Here is a 7652-nt window from a genome sequence, read left to right as displayed (position 1 = left end):
AATTGTCTCATTTTTTCCTAACATGAAAACTTCTCCTTCAAACCCTTTTCAAAACAGCTACATCAATGATAATGAAAATTAAAAGGTAGGTAAATCAATCTGATTAAGTCCTGGAGTAAAGGAAGTAAATATTACAGGCTATCTGTAACAATGCAAACTGATACAGGGACATTCGGGAAGAGTATGTCATTTTAGAAGTGCCCATTGTCTTTCATAATTTTAAGAGTATTGGAAAGCTTATAACAGCCTTTTTTTTTACTCATAGATAGCATCCATTCCAAAAACATCTTGGCATCTGCAATCCAGCATCTTCTGGAAAGAGTAATTGTGACCTCAGGAGTACAGTTAACATTTGAATATGAGCATACAACAGTTTGAGGGAGAAAAATTCTTCAAAAGACTTGATCTCAGGAAGACTTCAGAGGCTTCACTGGACCTGAAAATGAGTAAGTGGGACAGAAAACTCTAACTTATGGTAGCAATTACTTGGGTGTGTATTTAGCAAAAATAAATGTTTTATCTGCCACACCCACTTGTGTAGTGACACTTGTGTGTTAAAATCCAACATGTAACACTTGTCTTGTAGAATTTTCTGCCTTGATATAGCCCCTACACTGAAAGTTGTTTTTTCTTTATTTGCTGCAATGGAATAATTATTTTTAATATCTACTTTATTGTTAGTATTACTATTATTATTGCTATTATTTTCATTATTATGTAGGAATAAAGGCTGGTTTAGTTTCTTTCAAAAAGCTATTCATTTTTGGTGGATATTCATGGGCATGTTTTTTTCCAGGAATTTTTACTTGTCATTGTTACTGCTTTTATGGGAATTGTTCTAAGGCAGTAGCACCCTGTCAAATGTCTAAAACTGGTCACTGTGTTCTTCATTCAAGACTTTTAAACTGTAAGAGTTACATTGTTTCATAATTTACAAGTGTTAAAGCATTCAAAGAAATGGATTTGCACAAGTCTCCATGAGTGCAAAATGTAACCATCTATTTTCTAGAAGGATGATGTTATGACCAAAAATTTAATCATAATTGAACCCTAGACAGAGCAGACTGAATGTGACCCAGACCTGTCTGGCTGTCTTTGTCGTCTTTGATATGTATTTCTTCATTCCAACTAGGGCAGAGACAGCAAGTTGGGGGGGGGGGGGGGGGGGGAAGATTTGATCTGATGGAGGGTAGGAAGGACCTGCAGAGGCACCTGGACAGGATGGGTAGATGGGCAGATGGGATGAGGTTCAACATGGCTAAGTGTTGCGTCCAGCACTTTGTCCACAACAATCAATTTTAAACATTGCATTATAGTTTTATTTTTGAATACCTTTAATAAGCTTTCTCAACATTTCCTTATAGCTTCAAGTGTCCCAAACATTACACAGCTATCATGTTTTTATTTTGTGTGATAGACCTTACATCTCAGGTTTGAGTGGAGCTGCCATGGAGCTTAGTGATATGGTTTAATAGAGGACTTGTTAGTGTTAGGTCAGAGGCTGGACTAGGTGATCTTGGAGGTCTCCTCGAACCTAGATGATTCCGTGATTGTGATCATGCTTTATAATTCTACTCTTAAGTATGTTATAGTTCTTTTTTTGCAAAATCACTTCAGTCTGATATATAATCAATGGCAATACTCGTATTTCCTTGAAGTTTTTTGAAAAGATTATCAATGAAGATTGCATTGCATTATTGCCTATCTTGAAAAGCAGTACTGTTCTGCTTTTATTTTGCTAAAATGTCTTTGTGTCCACACATTTGTTCCTTTCATAACTTCCCATCCAATTTAATGACAGTAGTAACCATAAATTTGTGTAGGTCTAAGGCAGAACTTTTTCTATTATCTGTCTGTGAAGAATTCCCCCTATAGTAAGGTCTTCAGTGTATTTCTGTTACCCATGAGGTTCTGAAGATAATTTCACTTTTTTTAATTCTTAGAATTAATAGTTAGGCTGTATCAGAAGCCTCAATGAGACAGCATTATGGATCAAAGTAGTGCTATGGCAAAAGTCTACCCAAGGTTATTTCATGTTTTTTTTTTTTCCTCACAGAAATATGTATGAAAATCATATCTATTCATCCTATATTCTATGGTCAACAATAAGGCCTAATTCACAAAGAATCCCCTCAAAATCATTTCTAATTCTTATTCAACATAAATCTCTTCTTACATACTCCAAACATGTTTCTAGTCACATGGATTCATATTCAGTATGTTATACTACACTGTGTAGGAACTTGTTGTCTCGGATCATGAATTATTTTTGAAATATGTCATTCACAAATTACAAATGTCATTATATAATAATAAAAATTATATAATTATATATTATTACAAACATGTTCTAATCTTTAGGCATACATGTTAAGATAGTGATTTGCAGTTCCTGGTGATTTTAAAACTGTCACTGATGCTTTCTACTCAGCTGTATTAAAAAAAAAAAAAAAAAGGAAAACTGCTGTATATTTTTGTAATTCAGAAACAGCTATTTTTTTGAATACCATGTCCTAAAAAATGAGTGAGTTGTAACCTTACAATACGTTTTTACACATGAAAATTTTAACAGAATAAGCTTTATCATTTTACTTATGACCAGACCAACCTGGGCTGAAAACAGACCTATCCTTAAGCTTTTAGAAGATCACCAGTGTAAACTTCAAACCACAGGCTTCATTTTTTCCTTATGTATATTTGATATGACATCACTGATAATGAAATGTCACCAATGAAGTTTTTTTCTGATTTACAATATTATAAAGTTCAGAGTCTATGAAGCCATTCACCATTAAAGGCATATTAATTATCTATTAGAATTCTGTGCTTTGTGTTTTTTCCTCTCTGTTTTCAATAGTTTTGAAAGATTGGAGAGCTCTAAGCCAGTAATACTGTAGGAGACTAATTTTCTTTTTTGTCTTCCTAAGCAAAAAAAATCTATCCTTCCCTTAAAGCATATTTGGAGAAGAGAAAGGTGAAAATAAGCAATGTGAGATTCATACTGCATGTTCTTTGACAGATCCATTTTTTCTCTTTGATGGCCAAAAATAATCCTGTGAAGAATGTGATCAGTGAAGTTTGCAGTAAACAGATTTTGAAGAAGCTGTGAAAAATTTAAACCCAAACAGAGTTCTGAAAAAAGAAATTAGCTGCCAAAATAAAAGTGGGTACATTATTCAGTTTTGGAAAGCTGTTTCTCCTTTGTTTTGTGTTTCAGTTTAGCTACTTGACTAACTTGTGGTGGAAAATAAAACATGTATCTAAGATCAGCAAAGATAAGACTTAACATATAATATGTTGAGTCCAATTCTAGGGAAAGGGTATAGATTTATTAGTACTAAAATTAAAACTATTAGTTACCTTAAATATCTTGGGTTACTATAAATCTGGGTGTTGGGGCTGGAAGCTCTCCTAACATGTGCAATGTCTGATTAAACTCTTTTTGTAGTTTAGACATCTATAATAATGCTCAGCTATGAAGATTTTTTAGTGTCCAATGTGGTCTTACATTGTTTAGCTTTTATTTCTGTGAATATGGTAAAAAGCTTGCTATAGTCTACTTAGAAAACAATTTCATACATGTATTATAGGGTAAAACACATTTTTCAATTGTTTCTGTCAAATTTGATCAAAATTCACATTTACTTTTAGAAATGCTTATTTTCTTATAAGATCTGAAAAGCCAAAGCAGTAACAGAAAGAAACTGAGGCTGGAATTAATGGGAAACTAAGATTTTACTTAAATCATGTGGAATAATAAGGAAGAAACATGGATTAAGTGAACCTTCATCTGTTAATATTAAAAAAAAAAAAAAAAACACCGCATTATTCTGATTCAGTTACTTTTCCTTAGACCTTTTTCACTTTTAATGTGTAAGGACCTTGGATTCAATTGATCAGTCTGCATATGGATGAAATAAAGTATTTTAAATACTTCACAAGAATGTAGAAAAATGTTGTCCTGTTGTTCAAGAAAGAGCTCCTTCCTTCTCTTCAAGGAATAACTGAAATATAACCACCACCACCCCCCCCCCCAAAAAAAAAAAAAAAAGAAAAATTAAATACTTTAAGTATTTTTAAAGCACAAAATAGAAGTGTAGAAAATTTCACAGGAAATGGTTAATGTTCAATAGCATATTACAATACTTCATTTTAACTCAGGATCATTTATACTCCCTTGAATCTTTTAATATGCAAATTCAGGCCTATTGTTAAATACTATCAAGGGAAAAAGATTTTATATTTCTGGCAATATCAGTCTGTGTAAACAAATTATAATTAAAATGACAACTAGTGTGAAAACAGAACACTATTAGAAACAGTCATCTTAACAGAATGCAAATATCTTATTCAGTCAAAGTGCAGTTTCAAGAGTTTTTTTTTTTATCAAGGCTGATGTATTGTCAGAAGTGTAGCTATCAAACAATATTTTCTGTGGACTCATTTTTACAATTCCTATAAGCTTCACTTTTTAAAGCAGAATACAGCTTTATTAATGACAAAAACTAATAATTCAGTGCTGCAAGTTTAAGCATTCTTTAGTCAATCTCAGCAATTTGTTTGAAAAACACTTTATCATGGAAAAACACTTTATCATGGAATCACAAAATGGTTGAGGCCAGAAGGGACTTCTGGGGGGCATCTTGCTCAGCACCCCTGATCAAGTAGGACCAAAACCATGACCAGATGGCTTTCGAATATCTCCAAGGAGGGAGAATCTCTGGGTAATCTATGTGTATAAGTTCCAGTATTTAACTCTTGTACAATGCCCTTCATACTAAAGGAAACATGGAGATATCTCCCTGTCACACTGGGCTACATGAATGCTACTTTTGACAGTAGATCTTCAGGATCTTAACCATAGTCTGCCTGTAATCAGCTGGCTGTAATGATTATACCTTTAATATCATCAGCCTAATTAACTCTTCACAGATAATGTGGAGAAACATGAATTCATATCGAAATGCAACTATATCTAGTTTTAATCCAAGAAATCAAGATTTTTTTCATCTTTTAACAAAAAAGCCAATCCCTCTGCAATCTCATGCACTTGTATACCAAAGATTTTAAAATCAGTAAGTGAAGTGTAGTAATCTTGCATCTATTAAAAACAAATTGAGATCTGATAAGAGATTTTCATTTAAGATTAGGGATGTAAAGATAGCTGCTTTACAGAGCTGATATCATTGTTTTATCTTACTTGATTTCTAATTCCTGTCAAAGTGGAGAAAAATCATTCCTGGAAAATAAAAAAACAACAACAAAAAAGCAAAACCATAAAAAAAAAAAAAAAAAAAAAAACAAACAAGCAAACAAACAAAAAGGATGGCAAAAAAACATTAACTGCATAACAGAAAGATTGAATTACTACTTTTATATGAGGAGCAAAGTATGTAATGCTTCCTTTTTACTCCTCTTTGGGAATGTCAGGAATGTACTGAGTAAGAAAATTAGTCTTTTTGGTGGAATCTAAATACATCTCACCCTCCTAGAAGAATATCCTCAATATATAGGTAAAAATAATTATTTTCATCAGAATAAATATTTATGTACATAGGATCTTTTTCACTTCTGAAGCAGTATGAACAGACTCCAGAACAAGTTGAATAAATACAGTATCTCACCGTTTTTCTTCTCTCTTTCCATATAGATACTCTATTTCTCAAGTATCACTTGTGTTTTCCTTCAGAGATGATCCAATGCATAACTAACGTGCTCCAACAAATTTGTTCTGGACTCATAATGCTTTGAAATATGATGTTTCTATCTTGATATGAAGAGGTTTTTGGTGTGGCTAATATTTGCATATACAACAGCTAGTCTAACTGAAAATGATTACCTCTAGCTACAAATCCTGTTCCATCAAAAACTTTAGGCCATCAAAACTAACATTGTTTCACAATGAAAAACATTCCCTACCATTCACACAAACACAAAAATCTCTTGTTGATATTTAAAGATTTGTGTGAAATACTGATTTACCCTAAGGCAAGAGGAAGTAGCTTCACATTAAAATGTAACAAAATGTAAATATTAAGAATTGTGTCCTTACTCAGTATTTCACCTTTTCCTATTTTATTTTTCCATCTCCAACACTTTTTTTTTTTTTTTTGGGGGGGGGGAAGGGAAGGATGAGATTTTAAATAATTTGTATAATACTAGTAAAGCTACAGCAGTAGAAAAATAAGGTTTTAGTAAGAAGTCTAAAAATCAAGGAAAATGAGCTTCAAATTCATAGTGAAGTCAAACCACCTGTTCCATCTGCACTGGACTTTCATGTCAAATTACAGCAATTTTTTTCTCTTCAAGTATGCTGAAAAGATTTTGACCTTTGGCATTGTGTGAGATATCACATTAGCCACTGCAATTCAAAGTAAGTTTAAAATTTTCTGTAATATTTACTATCTTCACAACATAAAACCCAAGGTATGGTAAAGAAAGGTTCTTATATGGTATTATATAAATGATTACACTGCTATTGTACACTTCTTTAGGAAATGATGTTGATACAATGATTAATATATCCTCGTGTTTGAAATAAAAATGGTTGGGTTGCCAGCCAATATACCAGAGTTTATAAAACAACTGAAATTAATGGAAATAAAGAGACCTATATGGTCAGCTACCATAGTCTATTCTCTAACTGAGTTACGTTCTGTATAACCTCATTTCACCAAGGGTAAAATGATGATTATGGTATTTCCCTTGGATGGCTTTTTTACAATTCAATAAATATAATCTCCTGGAATATTTGTACAAGTATTTCACAGACAAGTTTGGTGTTTTGTTTGTGTTGTTGCTGTTTTTTTTAAAGAAATTTTATCATATTTCTAGTTAGAAATTCCTTTTTTTTTTTTTTTGTGCATAATCTTTTAATATTTAGTTTAGATTTTTTAATGGCCCATTTTGTTGCTTCTAAGCATATTTTTTTTTTCTGAATATATCACAGAATCATCTAGGTTGGAAGAGACCTCCAAGATCACTGAGTCTAACCTCTGACCTAACACTAACAAGTTCTCCACTAAACCATATCACTAAGCTCTTCATCTAAACGTCTTTTAAAGACCTCCAGGGATTGTGACTCAACCACTTCTCTGGGAAGCCCATTCCAATGACTAACAACCTTCTCAGTAAAGAAGTTCTTCCTAATATCCAACCTAAACCTCCCCTGGTGCAACTTAGCCCATTCCCCCTTGTCCTGTCACCAGGCATGTGGGGGAATAGACCAACCCCCATCTTGCTACAGCCTCCTTTAACGTATCTATAGAGTGCGATAAGGTTGCCCCTGAGCATCCTCTTTTCCAGGCTGGACAATCCCAGCTCCCTCAGCCACTCATAAGACTTGTTCTCCAGACCCCTCACCAGCTTTGTTGCCCTTCTGTGAACTCACTTGAGCACCTCGATATCATCCTGTTTTGGGGTGGGGGGTGGATGAAATATACCTTTAGTTTATTTCAATGTAATGTTAAATTTTCAAATGCAAAACTTCTCACAACATAGAACATCGATCACCCGAAATACATACTGATATGCTATGGTTCAATCATTAATTTGGCTTCAAAATTAGTTGAAGTACCTATAGGTTGATTTGTAACTTGTTTTCCATGCCTTGAGGTTCAACCAATCATCTCATAGTTTTGAATTTTTAAATT

The sequence above is a fragment of the Anas acuta genome, chromosome 3 (genome assembly GCF_963932015.1).
Source record: "Anas acuta chromosome 3, bAnaAcu1.1, whole genome shotgun sequence".
Taxonomy (NCBI): domain Eukaryota; kingdom Metazoa; phylum Chordata; class Aves; order Anseriformes; family Anatidae; genus Anas; species Anas acuta.
This window is presented reverse-complemented; position numbering follows the sequence as displayed.